This window comes from Eleutherodactylus coqui, chromosome 10, assembly GCF_035609145.1.
Source record: "Eleutherodactylus coqui strain aEleCoq1 chromosome 10, aEleCoq1.hap1, whole genome shotgun sequence".
NCBI classification, from domain to species: Eukaryota; Metazoa; Chordata; class Amphibia; order Anura; family Eleutherodactylidae; genus Eleutherodactylus; species Eleutherodactylus coqui.
Genome location: NC_089846.1, coordinates 34718127 through 34741563, shown reverse-complemented (window position 1 = coordinate 34741563; position 23437 = coordinate 34718127). Strand labels below are relative to the sequence as shown.

The following is a 23437-nucleotide window of genomic DNA, read 5'->3' as shown; positions in this document are numbered from 1 at the left end:
GGCAACGGACACCCCCTGATCAGCTATTGATGATCCATCCTCAAGAAAGGTAATAAATCATAAAAGTGGGACAACCTCTTAAGGGTCTTGTTCACATGTGGCGATAAGCTGTAGGTTCTCAAAATCTGCTTCTGCATTTTAGCCTAGTTTTTAACAATAACAAGGCCAAAATGCAAAAACAGTGTATGAAAAATTGAGTACACACTTACTGCTTCCACTGCAATTAAGAGGATAAGTAGCAGCCAGGTGCTGATAATCAGATGCCCTTGATTAATTAATCATCAAGGGAGTGACCACCAGCATAAAGCAGAATTTTTGCCAGTTTATTACTCTGGAGTATTCAGGCATGTGTTAACACAATGGCAAGAATGAAATACATCAGCAATGATCTTAGAAAAGCAATTGTTACTGCCCATCAATCTGGGGAGGATTATAAGGCTACTTCCAAACATCAGACAGTGGGATGTGACAATAGAATGGTATTTACCAGGAAAAAATGCAAAGTCCTACATCTTCGCAAAAAAAAAAGAAAAAAACAAATACAGAATAGGAAGAATAGAATAAAGCAACAGCCCATGTGAAAAAGACTTGGGTATACTAATGGATCATAGACTGAACATGAGTCAACAGTGTGATGCAGCAGCAAAAAAAGGCAAATACAAGTCTTGGATGTATTAAGAGAAGCATAGAGTATAGATCACAAGAAGTAATTATCCCCCCTTAATCTTCCTTGGCCGCACCTCATCTGGAATACTATGTCCCAATTTGAAAAAGACATAGATAAACTGGAGCAAGTTCAGAGAAGAGTTACCATGATGGTGAGCGGTCTGCAAATCATGTCCTATGAGGAACGGCTAAAGGATCTGGGAATGTTTAGATTACAAAAAAGAAGGCTGAGAGGAGACTTAATAGCTGTCTACAACTATCTGAAGGGCTGTCACAGTGCAGAGGGATCAGCCCTATTCTCATTTGTACAAGGAAAGACTAGAAGCAATGGGATGAATCTGAAAGGAGAAGACAGATTAGATATTAGAAAAAACTTTCTGAAAGTGAGGCCAGCTTCACATGACCGGTTTCTGGAATTTGTGGTTGGCGTGCACACGGAGGATCTGCAGCAAATCGCATGCATTGAAAGGTATGTATTTTCGCTTTTCCTTCAAACTCGCAGAAACGAATTGCGTATTCAGTGAGTGGAGGAAAAATTGCAGCATGCTCTATTTTGTTGCAGACAGCCTCCATTCAAGTCAATGGAGGCCATCCGGCTCGCAGCCCATCCGCAATTAACACTGCGGATGTGCCGCAGATACCTGCATCATTGCTTAGCGATGGCGTCTGAAATATAAATTTTAAAAAAATCTGTACTGCATATGACCGCCGGTGAGCATCTGCAATCATCTACAATACACATTTTGCAGGTACGCAGGGCCGCCGGTGAGGGTCACAGCTGGATTCCGCTGCGGATTCCCTGATGTGGAATCCGACTTTACCATGTGCAGCCAGCCTGAGGGAGATCAATGAGTGCAGCTGTTTGCCATAGGAGGTAGTGAGTTCTCCTTCAATGGAAGTCCTTAAACAGAGGCTGGATAGACATCTGTCTGGGATGATTTAGTGCATCCTGCATTGCGCAAGGGGCTGGACCTGATGACCATGGAGATCCCATCCAACTCTACAACTCTATTATCATTCTATAGTGAGAAAGATTATTCACGGGTGGAAAATGTTCAAGACAGTTGACAATCTTCCAAGGATTGGATGTCCCAGCAAATTCATTCCAAGATCAGACCATGCAATGTTCAAAGAAATTGTAGAAAACCCAAGAGCTACATCTCAGACTCTGAAGGCCTCAATTAGAATGGTAATTGTTCAAGCTCATAACAGTACAATTAGAAAAAGACTGAGCAAGTATGGCTTGCTTGGAAGGGTGTGATAGACATGATAATTATTTAGTATAAAATGTCTATCGCTATTTGTATATAACCCAAATGTATTTTGCTATTGTAATGACTTTCAGCTCTGAGGAGTTCAAAGGACACACACACAATCTAATCATAGTATTTGCTCTAAGTACATAGAAGTTGCTCAACCAGTTTCTAAGAGTTAAAAGGCCATAGTGTCGTGTATATCCTGTGTTTAATACTGAGTGTTTGTCTAGCCCCCTTCCACTCCTCATCCTGAAGCTAGGTAAACAATGATTCATCACTACACGGAGATGACTTCAGCTAGAGGACGAAGTCCATACCACCTCAACACTTGGAGGGGGTGGGCAGAGAGGTGGGGGATTCTATATGAACCGACAAATGAGAATCTTATATGTTACTGATGTAATCTGTTGCACGCCCATTGAAGGGCGGTTGTCATGTGTTATAATAAAAGGCTTGAGCCTCTACACATTGTAGAGACTCTCCCAGTTTTAGACCAACATTGGTGTCTGATTCTGGTTCGATGATGTGTGCACACGATACTCAATTTGGAAGCGACAAAATACCCCAAAAGCCTGCTGGAGAAATCATATTCCAGATCAGTGTCATTCCTGGGTGAGCGAGTGGATCTGTGAGGTTACAGCCTGGAACGTATGGAGATCGGCAGATGGCACGCAGAACTCAGGGGCCCGAAAATCTACAGAACACGGTAAGATTGCTTTATGTAAATCTACCGATGTGATCTGGGTTCTGACTGCTAAATCTGCCTATATCTGATCCAGACTGGACCTTCACTGAAAGACAGTTCTGTCCACTCGGTAAAACTACCACGTTACCTGTCTAGGGGTATTTTGTACGCTGTGTATGCTGTTATGTCTGAGACGGTTAAAAATTGTGTATGCAAGACCAAGAGATAAATTCTGTGAGGGTTAATGTGTCGGGAGAGCGGACTCGGCTGTTTAGGTCTGAGGGAACACGCCAGTGACACGTGCTCCTAGGTAAAACTAGTGTGAGGTTAGGAAGATTTATGATACGTATACTTACCATATGATTGAGCGTGTTATGTTCTCATATGTGGAAAGGTATTTACGGGTGAATATAGCCATGGTGTGACGGCTGATTTCTCCAGAATATTATTGAGGTTTTGGTCATTGAAAATAATCGTCAGTCTCTGTGTATAGCTAAATGTCCTGTCTAGGACGTGTACAGGAAGTGCTCTTCGGGATTGCTAGTAGACCTTGGGTTGATATAAAGGTAGATGAGATATATATATACATATACCTTGAGCCGTTGTGGGTATTCTCCAGTAATCCCGTCTGTCTGGTATTATAGAAAGAATGTGCAGTGTTTATTGTTGGGGGGAGGGCTGCTGATAAGAGTGAACTGAAAGCTTTTTCCAATTAACCCTTTCTGTTTACTTTGTCGTTCCCTGTGTTTTGTAGAATTAATGTGCATTATAATTCTGAGTGGGAAAGAGGTTATATGGGAAGGATTTGAAGAAAGCAGATTTTACAAGAGAAACACTACTGTGTCTTCAAATAGAATGAATAGAAACTTTGAATAGAATAGAATAAGCAGGTAGCATAGAGTTGAGCAAAGTGAGCAAGGACAAAGGTCATAGAGCTTGTGATTTGGTTACTGAACAATGGGAAAGGACCAGGAAAAGTTGCAGAAAGAAATGCCAGGTTATAGACAGATAAGATAGGTTGTAGAAAGTTTTCAGAAGATGAGCAGGAAGCCTAGCAGAAAGAAAGGTGTTTTTAGATTGCTAGGAGAAGGTATAACGTAGTCAAGAGATTGAAGAGGGGAAAGCATGTAGGGGGGTATGTGTATTGCTAATGAACAATGTAATGTCTTTGTGTTGACTGCAGCCCCTCCCTGTAATGGCGGCCGTGCTTGCAATGTTTACAATCCAACATAGTGTGACTCTGCAGTAAATGTAGTGAGGCCTGCCCCCACCCTGAAGTTACCCCCCCCCCCATGTGCTCACTTTCAGGGTGTGTGATGTTACTTCCGGTCCCTCCCCATCCGGGACAGGACCTGGCCCCGCCCCTTCCTCCTCCAGCGGCCATCTTGCCTCACCTGGGAGTGCTGCTGCCCCTGGCCCCGCCCGTTCCTCCGGCAGCCATTTTGCCTCACTTGGGAGATTTGTAGCCCCGCCCCTTTCTGCCTCTGGCGGCCATTTTGCTGCACTTGGGAGGCCTATATTCCCCAATGCCACTGTATCCAGTGCTAACATCATGATTGTCTGAAGTAAGGTTTTGTTTGACCAGACTTTGTTACGCTCCAAGATGTGGCCACTTTGGATGTGTGATAAGTTCAGGGAAACAAACCTTTGTGAAGATGCAGCTTGGGACATAGTAGATGACTAAGCTGGTTTATAGTGTATGGAAGATTGGAGTTGATGCATGGGGGGCAGAGACCAGGAATACATGACAGGGGACGCTCTCTCATGTTCCCAGGGGCTCTGTTTTCCACTGCCCGCTTCTCCAATGGATACTCAGACAGATGATGTTATGGAAGGCTCCTACAGATGGAATAATTTCCCTATAGTCACCCAGCAAACTTTTTCATGCAATTTGGTGAAGTAATTTTACTTTTTATGTGAAGAAAGAGGGACTGAATTGCCCAGAGTAGGATGTTAATTCATCCGTATTCTTTAGTTTTTCTTTAAGTCTTTTGTATATTCTAGTGTCAGTTTACACTGAAGCTATAATTATATTCCGACAGGAGAGTAAAAGCTAAACGCTGGCCATACCCTGAAATACTATTACACTGGGTGACGTAAAATTTGAATTGTGTGGCGCCCCCTTGTGTTAAAAAATGCTAACTGCGACCTGAAAGTAAAAAAAAAAATTTTTTGTAAGGAGATTTTTGCTCAGACTTCGCTGCATACAATGTCACCTTGACCTACAAAGTGCTTGTTTTTGTGCCTCTTGGTTTACTGGTTTGAACGCAATGACTTTTTTTCCATTGAGTATTGCGGTTCAAAAGGGGGGAGGCATAGGTGATCTGGGTCATAGATGATCTAGGTGTTGTAGATCAGCTATTGGGTTTGAAAAAAAAATAAATAAATGATTTTGTGCTACAAGATTCCGAGCCATGTGAAATAGAACATCAGAACGATTATTTAGTACTAATTCAGTAAGAAACTGCAGATATGCAAACAGTTACCAGAACCCCTGTTGATAATGCATATGTTGAGCTTTTTGCAGATGGTACCAGGGTGAGGATTGATGACTCCACATCGGATATGCAGTGGTCACACAACAAGATGTCCTAGAAGCAGAAGCTCTGCCTCCGCATGTCACAGTACAATAAGCGGAATTGAAGGCCCTCACTGAGGCGAGTAGAGTGGCGAGAGGTAAGACCGGCAACCCTTTACACTGACTCCTGGTATGCATTTGGCACAGCTCATGATTACGGCCCAATATGGAAGGCCAGACAGTTTTTACCTTAGCAGGACAACCAATTGAGTATGGTGCAGCGGTGCAGAGTCGCATGGAGGCCCTACTTCTACCTGACGAAGTTGAGAGTTCGCACCGAGTCCTACACTGGAGAGGCGAGAGACGACACCCTCGCTGACAGCGCAGCAAAGGCAGCGGCCCTCAAGCCGTGGAAGAAAGAAGAAAGATACTGACAGCATGAGTCAGTGGTAAAAAACTTTGGACATTGACAAAAATTTGGACTTTGATATGCTAAAGACTTTTACAGTTACAAGCCAGCAAGGAAGGAAAGAATAAATGGACTAATATGGGAGCAGCAGAAACAGGACAGCGTGTGGTGACCAGTCAACAGCACTTGCCCACCACAGTTCCTGTATCCCATGATGGCCCAGCTGATGGACGGAAAGACCCACCTAGTAAAGCAGTAATGACGACGATGCTTGAAAGAGGTTGGGCGACTTCTAGATTCTCTGTAGCTGCTGCATCATTTGTCCGGTTTAGCATGATCTATGCCATAGGTGAGTCAGGGCAGAAGTAAATTTGCCACATCACACTTGCCGGGACCACTCTACCCATTTCAGGGATTGCAAATTGACTACGTTCAGCTCCCACTTGTTGGGAAGTATGACTACGTGCTTGTTGTTGTTGATGTCTTTGCAGGTTGGAGGCCGACCCTGTTACCAAGGCAAACAAGTAGGTAACCGCAAAGAAGCTCATGAACGAGGTAAACTGTGAATATGGGGTACCAGAAGTGATTCAGAGTCAGACAGAGGTATAAACTTCGCAGGTGAATGTAACATGTCATGTCTGCTCTGGGTGTATCCCAGGCCTTTTACATACTCTACCATCTTTAGAGTAGTGGAAAGGTGGAGAGACGTAGTGGCACGCTAAAAGTAAGATACTTAAAAATGACGCCACTTTGGAAAGACTGTCATCCAATAGCCTTATACAGTGTTAGATATGAACCCAGGGGGGATTATACATTATCTCCCTACGAGATTGTTTGGGCTAGCCCCAAGGCTAGGTCGTTACTATCCTCAGTGGTTACAATTACAATCTGATGTGTTGACTGAGTATGTGATTTCCGTTGTTAAAGAACTAACCAAAGCCTATGCACAGGTGTTCTCTTCCAGACTCAGAGGCAGACACTGGGACACATATCTTGCAGCCTGGGGATTGGGTGTGCGTCAAGAAGTTCCTCAGGAAGCACCCTCCTGAGCCCCGATTTGATGGGCCCTACCAGGTGCTTCTGACTACTGCCACAGCTGTGAAACTAGCCGAAAGACTTACATGGATCCACGCTTCATACTGTAAGAAAGCTTCAGATCCGGGAGACCAGTCTTAAGTTGTGCCAAAGACATTACTCTGGTTAGGGCTAGTAAGAGAGGAGGGTGGCAACCGGAATCCTTAGTCGGAAGAATATGAGGGTATGGTTACCTTCTAGTATAACTCGTCCAATGCTCAAGTAGCCGCATATTCCTTCGACTATTGTACTGTGGTCCCGTGTCTAGGCGCAAGATCCCACCGCAGGCCAGATTTAGCCCAGTCCGGCTGGTTATATGACTTATATACCCGGGGAATACAATATGTTTGCGCCACTGATAACGTCTGGGGAGAAGACTGCCGTAATTGGGGATTAGTGGGATGTAACGCAGGAACAGACTAGTCCTATAAACCGCGAAGTGCCTTAAATAAGAAAAATAAGAGCGGGAAATCCCTAATTAGTCGTATAACCCTCCTTGAGAATAATAAGGACAGCAGGTATTGGAAGGCTGAACTTAGTATGTTGCTTGGTTTTAATGCGGTTTTTACATTAACCATGGGAGATCCAAGCCCGGGGGACGGAGGGACTTATAGTCTGGGGACATACCGGTACGGGAGGACAGATCCCTTAGGGAAGTTTAAAATAAGGGATATGGTAGATGCAGCCGAATGGAAGCCTTCACTTAGTCCCGTGCCCATAATTAACCCCCTCCGCCGTAAGATAAAGACCTTGACGAACATGATGATTATAGCCGACCCTACCTTTGAGGACACCTTGACAGTAGCGACTGGCTACTCTGACCAGAATCTCTGGTTGGAGTTGATGAGGTACAATGCTAACAGGAGCAACAAGTCTAACTGTTGCGTGTGCGGTAGTGCCCGACTACACTCGGGGATGGTCCCCCTAAATCTCCCTGTAGATGCTGAAGAGTGGTTTATTAGTCTCTTCACGAACATTTCCGCTAATTACACTGTCCGTGAGAAATGGAAGAAGGAATACTCTATAACTACTTAAGTGTTTTGCACCGGAGAGAGTATTACTGACTACCCTGGAAACTACACCTGCCGGGCAAATAGGCAGGGTGGAGGGAGATTTTTGGGGAACTCACCAACGGGTATTGCTCCTCCTACAGTATGATAGGAGGGGAATAGATGCAGAATCAGGTCCAGTCCTTAGGAGACGTTTACTGGCTTTGTGGAGACATGAGGTAGAGGACCCGCCTGGAGGGTAATTGGACAGGGGAGTGTGCCTTAGTAAAGCCCTTATGCTCCTCCACATCCTGTCAGACACCAACGTTTCCCTTGTTTGAAAAAGATGAAGAGCCAGTTCCGATAATGCCAAACACATACGCTACCAAAGAAAAAGGAGAAATGTACTAGTACTGCGCCTGCCCCGATCTCCTAAGATGGATTGTCAGTGGAATTCCCATTTGCCAAGAGATAGTGCAGAAGACCTTAGGTTCCGGCGAGGGCACACCCTGTGGGGTGTTAACTTGTACAGATAGAGGGTATGGATGCCCGGAAATGAGCCCAGGGAATCCATGGCCTCCCTCTGAGGTGAGGTAGGGATCCCCCCCTCTTAGGAGTAGGGACTTACGGGCAGTGGGAAAACCCTGACGCAAGGGTGAGGCGACTTGGACGTGTTCACCATTAGGACTATCTCCAGGAGGGACTTTGGTGTGGGTGAAGATTAGGGAGTCCCACGCCGTGCGTACCTGTTCACGCTACTAGTATTGTAACATTATACTAGAGCGAGAAGAGAGACCCCTGGTGGTAGTTTTGATCTACACGTATACATTGACATCATAGGATAGCCAAGGGGGGTACCTGACGAGTTTTAAAAATTAGAGACCAAGTTAAAACTAGATTCGAGTCCATTTTCCTGATCATTAGGGTAAATAAATGTTGACTGGATTAATTATGTTTATTATAATTAGCAGTGGTTTATAAATTATACTAGAGACGCCTTATAGGGACTAGTCGACCAATAGGACCTACCTCGACTATGACTTTTTTTAAAAAACAGAATGGCCCTAGAGACGACTTTAGCTAAAAAAGGGGAGTGTCTGAAAGATGATAGGGGAGACTTGTCATACCTACATCCTAGACGACACGTGACCCGCGGGTAAAGACGCAGTTGCTATTAAGAAGCTGACCACACTAACTAAAAAGAGCTAACTTTTGGGACCAGCACTCGCCATGGATGAGCGGGTGGTAAAGGATCCTGGCACAGACGGGCGTCGCTGTTGTATGTGAACTGATGGTTACCTTTTCTGTTCTAGTCTGCTGTGTTATCCCCTGTGTCAGAGAGACCTGTGAAACTGATGCTGGAAAAGCCGCTCCCACCATGAGTTTGCTGAATGCATCCCCAGAAGGAGTGGACAAGTCCTACACCCCCTTGAAGACCCTAAAACGAACCTTCAACGCGCTCCGGTTATAGGCTCATGCGCAGAAGACTGTGAAAATTAGATAAAGAATTAGAGGATAGACATTTTAAGGGGGGATTGTGATAGACATGATAATTATTTAGTATAAAATGTCTATCGCTATTTGTATATAACCCAAATGTATTTTGCTATTGTAATGACTTTCAGCTCTGAGGAGTTCAAAGGACACACACACAATCTAATCATAGTATTTGCTCTAAGTACATAGAAGTTGCTCAACCAGTTTCTAAGAGTTAAAAGGCCATAGTGTCGTGTATATCCTGTGTTTAATACTGAGTGTTTGTCTAGCCCCCTTCCACTCCTCATCCTGAAGCTAGGTAAACAATGATTCATCACTACACGGAGATGACTTCAGCTAGAGGACGAAGTCCATACCACCTCAACACTTGGAGGGGGTGGGCAGAGAGGTGGGGGATTCTATATGAACCGACAAATGAGAATCTTATATGTTACTGATGTAATCTGTTGCACGCCCATTGAAGGGCGGTTGTCATGTGTTATAATAAAAGGCTTGAGCCTCTACACATTGTAGAGACTCTCCCAGTTTTAGACCAACATTGGTGTCTGATTCTGGTTCGATGATGTGTGCACACGATACTCAATTTGGAAGCGACAAAATACCCCAAAAGCCTGCTGGAGAAATCATATTCCAGATCAAGGGTTTCCAGGAGAAAGCCTCTTCTTTCTAAAAAAAAATCATGGCAGCATGGCTGAAGTTGGCAAAATTGCATCTGAACAAACCAAAAGACCTCTGGAAGAATGTCCTTTGGACAGATGACCAAAATGGAGACATTTAATTGTAATGCCCAGTACCACGTTTGTATACCAAACTACTCTAGGATCAAATGCGAGGCCATCTATATAAAAGCTAAAGCTTGGTCGAAAGTAACAATGATCCCAAGCACACCAGCAAATCTATATCAGAATGGCTAGAAAACTAAAGAATCAAGGTGTTGTAATGGTTCAGCCAGAGTCCAGACATCAACCCAATTGAAATGCTGTGGCAGGACCTTAAAGGGTTTTTCCAGGTAAATTCTATTGATGACCTATCATCAGGATACGCCGTCAGTAGTTGATCGGCTGGGGTCCATTGCTGAAGACCCCAACCGATCAGCTGAGCAGGCGCATTCTGTCAGCACCACAAATACACAGAAGTCGGAGTGGAGGCCTCTGTGCCGACCTCCATGTAATGGCCGGAGCTTGTAACTGCAGGTACGCCTCCCATTGATTTCAATGAAAGCCATGCCGGTAGTTACAAGCGCCGGCTACTACATAGAGGCCTGCGTGGAGGCTTCCGCTCCAACCACTGTGTACTTGTGGAGCTGACAGCATGCAACCGCTGATCCTGATCGACCGACCCCAGCCGATCAATAGTATTTTCCAGAAAACCCCTTTAAGAAGTTGTGCATAAACGAATGCCCACAAACCTCAATGAACTGAAACAACATTGTAAATAAGAGGGGGCCAAAATACCTCCATAGTGATGTGAGAGACTGATAAAGTCGTACAGAAAACAATTACTTCATGTTACGGCTGCTAAGGGTGGTTTTACAAGTTATTGATTCATGGGTTGTACTTAATCGTTCACACACTGCTTCTGTTTTCTAGCCTAGTTTTTGTTAAATAATGACACAATGCAATTTGTCTTGTGTTGTTCATCTGAGGTTGTATTTACCTAATTTTAAGACTTACTAAGGATTTGATTTGTTATTATGTCCTGATACGTAAAAGCATATATTTCAAAGAGGATGTACTTAGTTTTTCTCATGACTGTAGATATATATATATATATATATATATATATATATATATATGATAAAGAATTCTATAATCAGCATTATATTATTTAAAATACTATCTCTACTGTAACATAATGCCTTTCAAATCCCAATTTCAAAAAAGTGTATTAAGTATGCGGTACTTTTCCCTCATCTTAATTCCATTATCTCCACTAGGTGGCAGCAACAATGTTCATGTACTTTAGTTTCTACATATACTTTTTTTTCACATTTTTATTTAATTTCATAGAAAACATTAAATATAATTCTAATATGCAACTAAATTACCATGATAAAGATCTAAATGGTGCACAGAAACATTTTAATTTATTATGTTTTACAGGTCACTATTGACCAGTATGACAAATATACTGTATATTTAGAACAAATGACTTGGGTACATCAAAGAAATGTTCATACTCTGTATCCCCCTATCCATCTATACTAGGTATGTTTCTTCACCAAGGCATTTGATAGGGTCTTTCTAACCAAACAGTTCTAAAACGGTTAAATGACCTCTAAATAGAAGTTAATTAACATATATTGTAGTACATTATTAGCTCCTAATTTAATCTCCTTTATTACAAATGACTAAGGCAGTGGCAGTGTTATCACAAGGGAAAATACGCAATTATGTAGAAAAAGAATAAATTGATTTCGGCGTTGCATTTCTATGGTTGCGCGGTGTAGGTCTCACCTGCTCATTAACACTAGTACAGGAGGAGGATTATTTATAATACCTTACACGGAGGGCTTAGCAGTTGCTGTGAGAAGGATTATACAGTGCCACTGGCTGTTTAATAGTGGCTCGCCTTTGCTAAATTACATAGATCATACCAGCTACTGTCAGAAAGTGCCAAGCTGACCTTCCAAGCCATATATTTATTCTATTTACCTCCAGATAAGAAAAGTCTGTTACATTCAGTGCATCTGTTTGGGTGGTTTCACACCTGCATTAGGGCTCAATTCAGGGTTTCCGTCTCTCTGCTCAATTTTTGGAGGATGTAAAACTGAAAAGAAATTATCTTTTTTTTCCCCCCGTTGATTTCAATGGGTTTTGGAAAAACTGAAGACTATCAGTTTGCTTCAGTCCCGTTTTGCTTCAGTTTTTTTGACTGGAACTATAATGCACTGTAGAAGCAGAATGTAGACAGTGACCTGGGACTAATTAACACTTTGCAATCCAATTTTGGATTTAGGGTTTACTAGAGGGCTTTCTCTTTCTGCCATTATACAATGGCGCCATCTGCTGGCTAGAGCCAGTACTGCGGTATGGGACATGCTGGAGAGGCCCCGACAACAGAGCAGCCAGTAATATATCATAAGAATACCCTGCCCAGACGTCTTCCGACATCGGAGCTGTACAGTCTTTAATCAGGATGTCTTTAGACGTCAGACAGGGGGTTGCAAAGGGTTAATGGTAATGGGGATGGAGCGGTTAGTCCTGTTAGAACTGGCAGAACAGTTAATAGGAATATACTTAAAACAAAAAAAGAACCCAAAACTCCTAAACTGTAGGTTGGTGGACTGGAAGTAATAATGTCTGAGGAAAACTATGACATAGTGGGAATAACGGAGACCTGGTTGGATGAAAGCTGTGATAGGGTGGTGGTGAACTTACAGGGTTACAGTCTGTTCAGAAGGGATTGTAAAAACAGGAATGGGGAGGGGTTTGTCTTCATGTAAAATCTTGTTTAAAGCCCACACTACAGGAAGATATATGTGAGGCAGATGAACATGTAGAGTCCATATAAGTAGCAATACATAGAGGAAAAAATAATAATAAACTCCTCATAGGAGTTTTTTATAGGCCACCAAATATAATAGAAGCCAATGAAAATGAATTACTGAAGCAAATAGATGAAGCGGCAAATCACAATGGGGTAAGTATTATAAAAGACTTTTCGGAAATAAACTGGGAAGCTGAAACCTACAGATCTCATAAAGGTAACAATTTTTTGTCAGTAACTAAAGATAATTACCTGTCCCAACTTCTACTCAACTAGGGGGACAGCCATTTTGGACTTCCTAATAACCAATAGACCTGACAGAATAACAGGGGTTCAGATTGGGGGCACTTGGGAAATAGTGACCATAATATAACACATTTCCACTTGTCTTTCAAAAGGGAGTTTTACTGGGGAGCTTTAGGAAGGCAACGTTTAATCGGCTTAGGTATGCCCTTAACCTTAATGGCTGGGACAATGTTCTCAAGATTAAGAGTATACTCTGCCCATACGCGGGACATAATTATTGGATGGGCGTCGGCTGCTCAGGATCTCCATCCATCAGTTGATTGTCCGGTTCGCTGCACTGATAACACCAATGGCAGTGACAAGCTTCTACTCCACTTCCTGCTCCTTCTTATGGACAGCATGTCCAGTCCTGTCGGTAACAGGAGCAGGAAGTGTAATAGCAGCATGGCGCTGACAGCTGATGATGACATCTGTCTCACTGCACTGATAGCAGGCGGGGCGATCAGCTGGTGGACAAGGATCCGGAGCGGCAGGCCCTTATCCATCAACTATTGATGACCTATCCAAAGGGTAAGTCATCAGTTGAAAACAACTAAAAATACCCCTTTAATTTTAATGCAGAACAGGAATTATATCTACTATAATGGCAGGTTTCATCTCTGCAGTGGGATTAGGGATAAGTGAAGGTCCCACCTGTTCCCCTTAACACCATCATTGAGTTAAATGATACAATTCTGTTTACTTTTAAGGCTCAGTCAGACAAGTGTTTTTTTCACAGATGTATAGGTCCATGTAAACAAAATGCAAAACGCATGTATGAAAAACACGTGACCGAGCAGCAAACACGTTTTTTATTTGCACTTGTGCGGTCACATGATCCTAAAATTTGCACATATAGTGCAGCCCTATTGAAAGCAATGGGACAGGATCGCTATCCCCTGCTGTGGCTGTCGCAGATGCAGCAGGGGATTCCTTGGATGTGAAGCCCCTGGATGCTGTCACATCCAGGGGCTTCACCTTGTTGTCAATGGGGCCCATTGAAAACATAGGTAGAAGGTCGCGCTCCTCTGCCACAGCTGTGACCGTTGTGGCAGGGGATTCCTTCATCCCCGCAGGGAGTCCCCTCATCACTGAACACTGTGACAGTGCTGCCGCCCCATTGAATGCAATGGGATGAAGATAACCCTCTCAGGGATTTTGGGTGCGGTGGGAGGGGGGGCTTAAAATATAAGCCCTGAAAATAAGCCCCAGATGCTGAAAAAAATTATACATCACCTAGAAGCGGTGCCTGGGGCTCTGCTGCATCTTCTCCCCAGCAATGTTCCTCTTCATTTTCTTTTGCCAATCGCAGCGATCAAAGCACTCAGCCAATCAGAGGCAGCTCTTCCAGGAGGCGGGGATTTTTCAATCCCCGGCTAGAAGAAAATGAAGAACAGTGCCGCGGACCCGGGAAAAAGATGCGCTGGAGCTGGACACCGCTTCTAGGTGATGTTTTTTTTTTCCAGCATCTAGGGCTCATTTAAGGGCTTTGACAGTAGAATTTTCTACTGTCAAAGTTGCACTGATTCGCACAAAAAACGCATTTTTGTGCAAATTGCAAAGCGCTGTCCTATTTTTTGTAGGTGCGAATTTTATTTATTTGTAAAGAGTGGCCGCTCTCATTGGAAAGTATTGGTTCTAATAGAGACGGGTTTTTTTCACCCCTATACATGCAGGAAAAAAATGCTCATCTGACTGAGTTCTTAGTCACAACTAGGAGGAACCCTCACTGAATCCAATAGCAGTGATAGAAATCCTTATTTGTTGCAGGCAGCCAGAACTTTATTATTTAAAGGGGCTGGCCAAGATTAGGAAAATTTAGCTGCTTTCTTCCCAAAACAGCACCACACTTATCCATGGGTTGTGTGCCATATTGCAGCTCAGTTCCTTTAAAGTGAATAGCACTGAGCTTCCATACAGTACACAAACTATAGACAGATGGTGTGCTCTATTTGAAAGAAAGATGCCATGCTTTCTAATCCCAGAGTATCCTTTAAACTCCCATATCATTGTATCAAAAGGAATTTGGAACTCTACAGTACTGTGTAAGAGATGCTGGACTTCTTCGGATTTCGAAGGGAAGAAAGCATGACGTAGCTTTCATCTGCTGGACTAAGTTTCCTTGGCCAACCACTCTCTATGGCACAGGTGTCAAACACAAGGCCCGCGGGCCGAATCCGGCCTGCTGCCTCATTTTATGTGGCCCACGGCGTGCCGACGGCCACTCACCACTGTAGTGTTTACTGGCTGGGGTGCCGCAGCTCCCCGCTGGTAATCACGCTGGCAGCGCTGATCCCGGCGCACACTCTGATGTCAGTGTGCAGCTGTGATCCTCCTCCCCTGAGTACCCTGCACCTCAGTTCCGCAAGAGAGGACTCAGGAGGAACCGTGCCGGGCGCATACACTGACGTCAGTGTGTAACTGAGCTCAGCGCGAGCAGAGGGGGAGCGGCGCTAAAAGCAAGGAGGAGTTAAGTATATGGGTAGGGGGAACTATTATTACTGAGGGGGGTTAATATTACTGACAGGGATAATATTATTACTGAGGGGGGTTATTACTGACAAGGATTATATTATTATTGAGGGGGGTTAATATTGCTATGGGGTTAACATTACTAAGGGGGGTTAATATTACTATGGGGGTTAATATTACTGGGGAGGTTAATACTATGAGGGGAGTTAATATTGCTATGGGGTTAATATTACGGACGGGGATAATATTACTGAGAGGGGTTAATATTACTGACGGGGATTATATTATTACTGATGGGGGTTAATATTACTATGGGGGGGTTAATATTGCTGAGGGGGATAATATTACTGTGGGGGTCGCTATTACTACTGGGGTTGCTGTGGAGTACCCTGTTACTACTGGGGTCGCTGTGGGGTACCCTGTTACTACTGGGGCCACTGTGGGTCTCGCTGTTACTACTGGGGCCACTGTGGGGCTCGCTATTACTACTGGGGCCACTATGGGAGTCGCTATTACTACTGGGGCCACTGTGGGAGACGCTATTACTACTGGGGCCACTATGGGCGACATTATTACTACTGGGGCCACTGTGGAAGTTTTCGGTCGCACAAATACGCTGCGTATTTGCGCAATCGAAAAACGCTTATGCCTGCATATTTGGGCACGCAAAAAAGAACGCAGACGGGCCCACTGAAATGGTGCACAAATATGCAGTGAATACATAGGTTTTCTGCGCATTCACCACATATTTGCGTGGCCCATTCACTTCAATGGCCTATTGGGGTGCGTCGTACGCAACAAAATAGGTCATACTGTTTGAAAATATACATCATGTGAATGAACTGATTGAAATCAATGGCTTCTATTCACTGCATATAATGTACGCAAATACGCTTGTGTGAACAGGCCCTTACTATACAGTCTTACAATCGGCCCTTTGAAGGTCACCATAAGCCCGATGTGGCTCTTGGTGAAAATGAGTTTGACACCCTTGCTCTATGGTGTTCAATGTTGTCCATTTCTTTGTGCTTCTTCAAAACAGCTTGAACTGCACATCTTAAAAACTGCAGTCTGTTCTGACACCTTTGCCTGGGAGAAACTATGCTGTCTTGTTGCTGTGCTCAGTATTGGCATGGTGTATGACCTGTAATAAGCACATGCTTCAGCACTAGAGATGAGCGAGCATACTCGTTAAGGACAAATACTCGAGCGAGTATCGTCCTTTTCGAGTATCTGCCTGCTCGTCCGCAAAGATTGGGGTGCCAGCGGGGGTGAGCGGTGGGTTGCGGGAGTGAGCAGGGGGTAGCGGGGGGGGGGGGGGAGAGATCTCCCCCCCCCATTCCTCCCCGCTCTCCCCCGCCAGCAAAGGACGATACTCACTCGAGCATTTGTCCTTAACGAGTATGCTCGCTCATCTCTATTCAGCGCTTATACACCCATAATATCCACTTAAAAATCCACAACTGTTGTTTAACGTGATTCCCAGCAAGGGCTGTCACAGGTCTCAGGCTGGAAGTACATCAGCCACCATTAAGGTTTCCCCCCTTCCCTTCCTCCATCTGCCTGCCGAAGGCAGACCACCATGGGTGGCCGTTCTGTCCATGGCTGTCTTAGCTCCCAGTCTTGAAGAGACCTGGGGAAGCACCACCTGCAAGACTGTGTGATGCAGTCTTTGCAGAGAACAGTCAGAGAGGCAGCAAGTTCTCATTCCAGGGACCAGCCCCAGTAAGTGGCCATGAGGAATATTATGTAGGGATCTAACTGATTGACTTTTGTGAGAAGAAATTCATTATCAGGGCCCTCATCTGGGGTCTCTAGAGGAGGTGGTAGCGAGAGAAGGTGTGTACACTGTTTTTTGGGGAAGAGCACTTATATTGCACATTATAGGGCATCTGAGATTGGCGCTATGGGGAAATCTGAGGTTGGGGCCCTTTAGGGGCATCTATGGTAGCCAGACACTATGAGGGAATATAAAAGAAGATGTGGGCGTCTGAGACAGGCATATGTGGAAATCGGAGGCCTTGAGGCCAGGGTCTTTCAGGGGCATCTTTGACACACTATTACTGCAGGAGCCACTAAGGGGTGCACTATTACTACTGGGGTCACTGGGAGGGACCTCTGTTACTACTAGGGCTACTGAGAGGGGATGCTATTACTATAGGGCCATTGGAATAAGGAAGGTAAACTCATACGTTATAATAAGCTACGTACCTAGCCACAGACCCTGCTCACTCTTCATTTTTAGTAGGGATGCCTGTGGTAAAAAAAATTCTGAGATGTGCCTTAAGGCTTAAAAGGTTGGGAAACACTGGCATAAAAACTGCAATTTCTTAGTTCCTAATTTGACCAAACTATGGCCCACCCGCCACATCCAGGTGAACCTTAATGAAGGGATTCGGAGCTCTACAGACATCTCTCTTTGGGCTAGCAAGCTTGCACATGGATGGGAAAGCTGGATACCTGGCTACACGCTATTACTGAACCGCCTGGGACAGGTGGGTAAATGGAGTAATTACAGTAGTAAAATTACATCAATTACAGTAACAAACACATGCTTTAGCACTTTGTTTAGGTGGTTAGTATAAACAATAATTGTGCATTTTGTATTCAGATATAAGGTGTGTATGAGTGCTGAAGCATGTGTTAGTTATAGTGATTGTTGCAGACGTAGCTTAGTGTGTAGCTTCACGCTTAATTTATTTGCTGGATGTGCAGACTTTTATTTTTTAGTTGCTTGGTTTATAAGCTGTGATATGAAACTGTCTTCCATAACCTCCTCTTTGTAGCAGCATATGGCTGTTCCTCACCCAGTTTTAAGCCTCCTACACAGCTGTTTCTGTTTCAGTTAATGAAGACAAAGGGTGGTCACCTCAAATCTTGATGTCATTCAGATTTCTCTTTTGTTCTCTCTGCAGCATCTTTGTCACACCTGCCTACAACGTTTTCACAGTACTGCACATCAGGAAAAGTAAGCTGCAACCTGCCGAATATCCATTTTAGGTGCTATAATACATTCTTTATTCTTAGTCATTTTTCTCCTTTAGAAGTCCATCCTGAATTTTACTATAGGATGTTATGATCTCTATCTGTGCAGTAGTCTGGAAGGCTCAAGCAAAGTTGCATAGTTTCATTATTTCCTTTTAGAGCTTTGTAAGTTAGAGAAAAGAAGACTATGGGGAACTCTTTTGGCACGTTCCTCCAAATGCTGGGTCTGTAAGCAGCAAGATATAGCAGTATAGTTTGCATGCTGTGATCTTACTTAACATAAATGACAAAAATACGGTAATATTGCCCCTAAAGCAATCAGAGCCCCAGATACCCACCTACCGAAATGCGTCACACAGTTTAGCCTAACTTCCATCTTCACAAAAGAATCTGAGAACATCTGTCTGCCTCTTATTCTATGCAATCGTGCTAGCCAGGGGCGATATATTATCTTGTTACAGGTGCTCAGCTGCAGAAAGATGCTTAGGATCTGGAGAGTGCTCCATGCCATTCTGCTCTTCATTCTTCGTATTACAGTAATATCCCAGGTGTTTCCTGCTCTGGGTAAGCAGACTTTTGAAGAGCCCTTCATTGTAATATCCTTGTTTATTTTGCTGTTTTAGGAATGATTAGATGGATTTAGACCTAAGTGTTTGAACTTTGCCGCACTGCAGCTGAAACGGACGTATACTTAGAAAGTGACATCTGTCTACACTGGGAGTGGAGAATAATCCTCAAAGGCATTCGGAAAATTCAGTTCACCAACAGCAAAACATCTCTACATCTAGTTTTATCTTTAGTACAATTTTATTATTGAGATCACTATTTTGGGTTTCTATTAGACTTTTTGATACTAAAATAAAAAACAAATTGAAAAAAAACAGCTATATAGATCAGAGGTGTCAAACTCATTTTCATGGAGGACCACATTAGCATTATGGTTGCCTTCAAAGGGCCATTTATAAGGGCTACTTCACTTGGGTGTATTTGTTCTCTGTATTACATGCATATTTTTTTACATAAGTCTATGTAATACTACCCGTGAATGCTTTATAATGTCAGACATATTGCCCAATTCACACACCACATCTTTTTTTTTTTTTTTTTTACTCTCTAGGTTGACATTGAAGACACTTAAATCCACACTCCTGGCCTAGATATTATCTCTCTGCTGTCTAGAATCCCAGAGTCTATCAGTTATATCCCACTTTTTCTCTTCCCGCTTTCTAAACCTCAACATAAAGAAAACCAAAATTGTCATCTTTCCCACATCTCAGTCAGCCCCCCCACCAAACTTTGCAACCACAGTCAATGTCTTAATTTTTTCCCTAGTCTTAAAGGTCTGCTGCCTCAGATTAACCTTTAATTCCTTCCCGACCTTCAAACTGCACAGCCAAGTCCTCAGCATTTCTTGCTGCTTCCAACTAAATTAATACCAAAAAATACCAAAAATTCACTGGAAGGTTGCAGATGTCAACACTTTTGTTCACTTTTGATTGGTCCTCTTTCGGGGCCGAGGGATTGTGCAATACTCCACAAGTCTACCAAGAGTCAGATTGCTCCTGAAGTAGCTGTAAAACATAATAGAAGTAAAAATGACACACCACTTTTATTTTATTATTTTTTACTTCTATTATAACTATATATATTGCTCCACTTTATATGAATTGGTTTTTAATGCATTCTCATTAGTTCTACATATTATTATTTTTCCTTTTCTTTTTTTCTAAATTGCTATTTTTACTGCCCATCAATTCATCTACTCTTACCATACACTGTCTTTTATCTATTTTTATCGTAATGTTTTTTCTATATTAGTTATCCTGTGCTTGAGAAAGGAGCGCCTTAGCTCTGAAACGCGCTGCACTACCACCTGGAGCTCTGTTTAATAAATGAATATATGTTCATCTTATCACATCCTGTATATAGTGATATGGACCATGCTGGTATAACATGGGTGTCTTGTTACGGTACACTACCCGTGATACACCAGCCCGGGTGCCCTAGATCTCACCCACAACCCCTGTCACTGCCTACTTGCCTCCACTCCTGGCTAACCCCAGGCGGGCAACTGGACGGCGGTCCCTACTCTCACTAGGGACCAAAAAAGGAGACGCTGGCGTACCTGGACGGAAAGGGTAGAATACCGACAGAATAGGCAGATGAAAATAACCAACACAAATAATACTAAAAAGAATTGAGGCAGATGGAAAAACCTGGCAGAAAATAGCAAAGTATAGCAGACAAGATGACAGAGGCAGGAGACCAACAGAGGCAGACTAGCTAGCACACTGAGGGAAACCAGTAACTGGCAGTGATTGCAAGTCTCTGCCAGACCTTTAAACAAAAGCCTCTGCCCAGGGGCGGAGAAAGGGAGACAGCCAACTCCCAACAGAACACAACAAAAGGGAGCTCGTGCACGGCAGCTGCACTCATGGCGCCGCGTGCCACCAGCACCACGCCGCCCACGTCGGCCAGACACCCGCGCCCCCGGCAGCCAGACAACAAGCCAGGGGGATGCGCCCCGACTGCGGAACCCCACACACCGCCGCCCCGGGAGGACCGGCAACCGCCGCATGGTAACATGTCTCCTGTATATAATTACCATATATACTCGAGTATAAGCCTAGTTTTTCAGCACATTTTTTTATGCTGAAAAAGCCCCCCTCGGCCTATACTTGAGTGAGGTAAAAAAAAAAAAAAAAAAACCCACAATACTCATCTCCCAGCGGGCGTCTGTTTCCCCAGCGTGATGGTCTTCCCGGCGGTGTGGCAAGCTGCTTGAGAATTCTCCCCGCTGTCATCTCCCTGCTCGGCTTTGAATTCTACCACCGTCAGCGCTGTGTAAGCAAGCGCTGTGATTGGATGAAGCACCAGCCGGCATTGGCTGGGCGCTCGATCCAATTATAGCGCTTACTTACACAGCGCTGACGGCGGTAGAATTCAAAGCCGAGCAGGGAGATGACAGCGAGGAGAATTTTCAAGCAGTTTGCCGCACGGTCGGGAAGACCATTGCGTCAGGGACACAGACGCCGGCTGGGAGGTGAGTATTGTGTTGTTGTTTTTTTACCTAGTATATACTCTAGTATAGCTTGGCTTATACTCAAGTCAATAAGCTTTACCAGTTTTTTGTGGTAAAACTTATTGGCTCGGCTTATACTCGGGTCGGCTAATACTCGAGTATATACGGTATATGTACAGCTGGTATAAGTTATACATCTCCTGTATATAGTGATATGGACCATGCTGGTATAACCTGGGTGTCTCCTGTATATAATTATATATGTACAGCTGGTATACGTTATACATCTCCTGTATATAGTGATATGGCCCATGCTAGTATAACATGGCAATCTCCCGTATATAATTATATGTACTGTTGGTATAAGTTATACCTCTACCTGTATATAGTGACATGGACCATGCCTAAGGGACTACAATCAAATTTTCATATAGTCCAGGAAATGAGTCATGTTTGGAAAGCTAAGGGGCTAGATTATATATGAAAATGTGTTTTAGTCCCCCACAGATACAAGGGACCTGGTGCAACTGCAACCTCTGCACCCACAACAGCTTTGTCACTGGTTCATTATTTCTACTAACAGAATAACCACCGTTTCTGGATTTTATTCAGCAGGTTGACTTGAGACCCTACATCAGCAAATCCAGCAACTTCCTCCGCAGGTCACATTCTCTCTACACTGTGCTGTGACCAGAGGAAACTATTTTTCACTCTGCAGTCAACAATCCCTCTAAAAGCTCACAACGTTCATATAAAAGTGACAATTTTCTTTTGTAATCTAGGTCATGCAAGCTGAGAGGTCTCCTGCTGGAAATCCTCACTACTCACACAGCGCTGGAATATTGGATATTGTATTCAGATACTTCACTACTTTTCTGACCTACTTGAGCTTCTGTTGCATAGTATCTAACATTTGCAATGATGATGATGATTAGCTTTCCAATGCACTCAAAGTAACAAGATGCTGGGTTACAAATGTATCCAGTACAGCACCCAATATCACATGCTGTAAAATAGGGTTTGTATTTCCATTTCATTGGAGTTTTATATTGTACTCCTCAATGGGTTGAGCATTAGGGTTGAAAATGGTAAAACATTGCGCTATTTAATTCTAGGTGCAGAATGTGCAGTATTAGGGTGACTACCCACTAGCGTTTTTTTACATTGCGAAATTCGTAGCATTTTTTTTTTCTGCAGGGGGCCTATGGGACTTGTAATGTTAAAATCGCGATCGCGCAAAATCGCGATTTTAGCTTTACAGGTCCCATAGCCCATAGACCCCTGCAGAAAAAAAAACCTCTGCGAATTTCGCAGTAAAAAAAACGCTAGTGGGTAGTCACCCTAAGGGCATGTTCACATGGGGAGGAAATGCTGCAGAATGTCCACTTAAGTATCACCTGACCAGCAGCTTGGCGCTCATTAGATGTTGCTGGGGGGCTGACAGCGCCATGTATTCCGAGATGAGTGGGAGCGATGTAGCTACTAAAATCAGTAGCAGATATGCAGGTGATTCCTGGTGTGGATTTTAAGGCCTTAGTCAGACGGGCGTTTTTAGCCGCGATTTGCGCATGCGTCCGGCGATTTTTTTAAAACCATTGCTTTGCAATGGTATCGGACACATGAGCGCTTTTTATGCGCTCGTCCGATAAATTATAGAACAAAAAAATCGCAGATCGCACCTATCTGCGATCTGCGATTCCTGTTCTCTTCTGTATATGCGCTCAATGGGGCCGGCGGCAGCAGCGCCGACCCCATTGAGAACATATAGAAGACAAATCATTCTTCTCTGCCACAGCTGTAACAGCTGTGGCAGAGAAGAACAATGTTTGCGCATTGAATTCAATGGAGCGGCAATACAGCCGCTCCATTGAAAGCAATGGGCTGCCGGCGTGCGCGGGCTGAATTGTCGGGAAGGGGTTAAATATATAAGCCCTTCCCTCCAATTCATCCTAAAATGTGTTAAAATAAAAAAAAATTGTATACTCACCTTTCCGCTGCAGCCGGAGTCCAGCCGCTGCCGCTGTCAGTTCTCCTGAACTGCTTCTTGGCACTATTCAGCCGGCGGGGCTTTAAAATCCCCGCCTGCTGAA

The 23437-nt window shown here is 43.9% G+C and overlaps 1 long non-coding RNA gene across 1 annotated transcript; it reads left to right on the top strand.

The window, feature by feature from the left end:
- The first annotated feature begins 2491 nt into the window (after positions 1-2491).
- Positions 2492-9630, top strand: LOC136580329 (uncharacterized). The gene is made up of 2 exons (XR_010786949.1): positions 2492-2628; positions 8911-9630. It is a non-coding gene; the product is annotated as an uncharacterized lncRNA (long non-coding RNA).
- The last annotated feature ends 13807 nt before the right edge of the window (positions 9631-23437 follow it).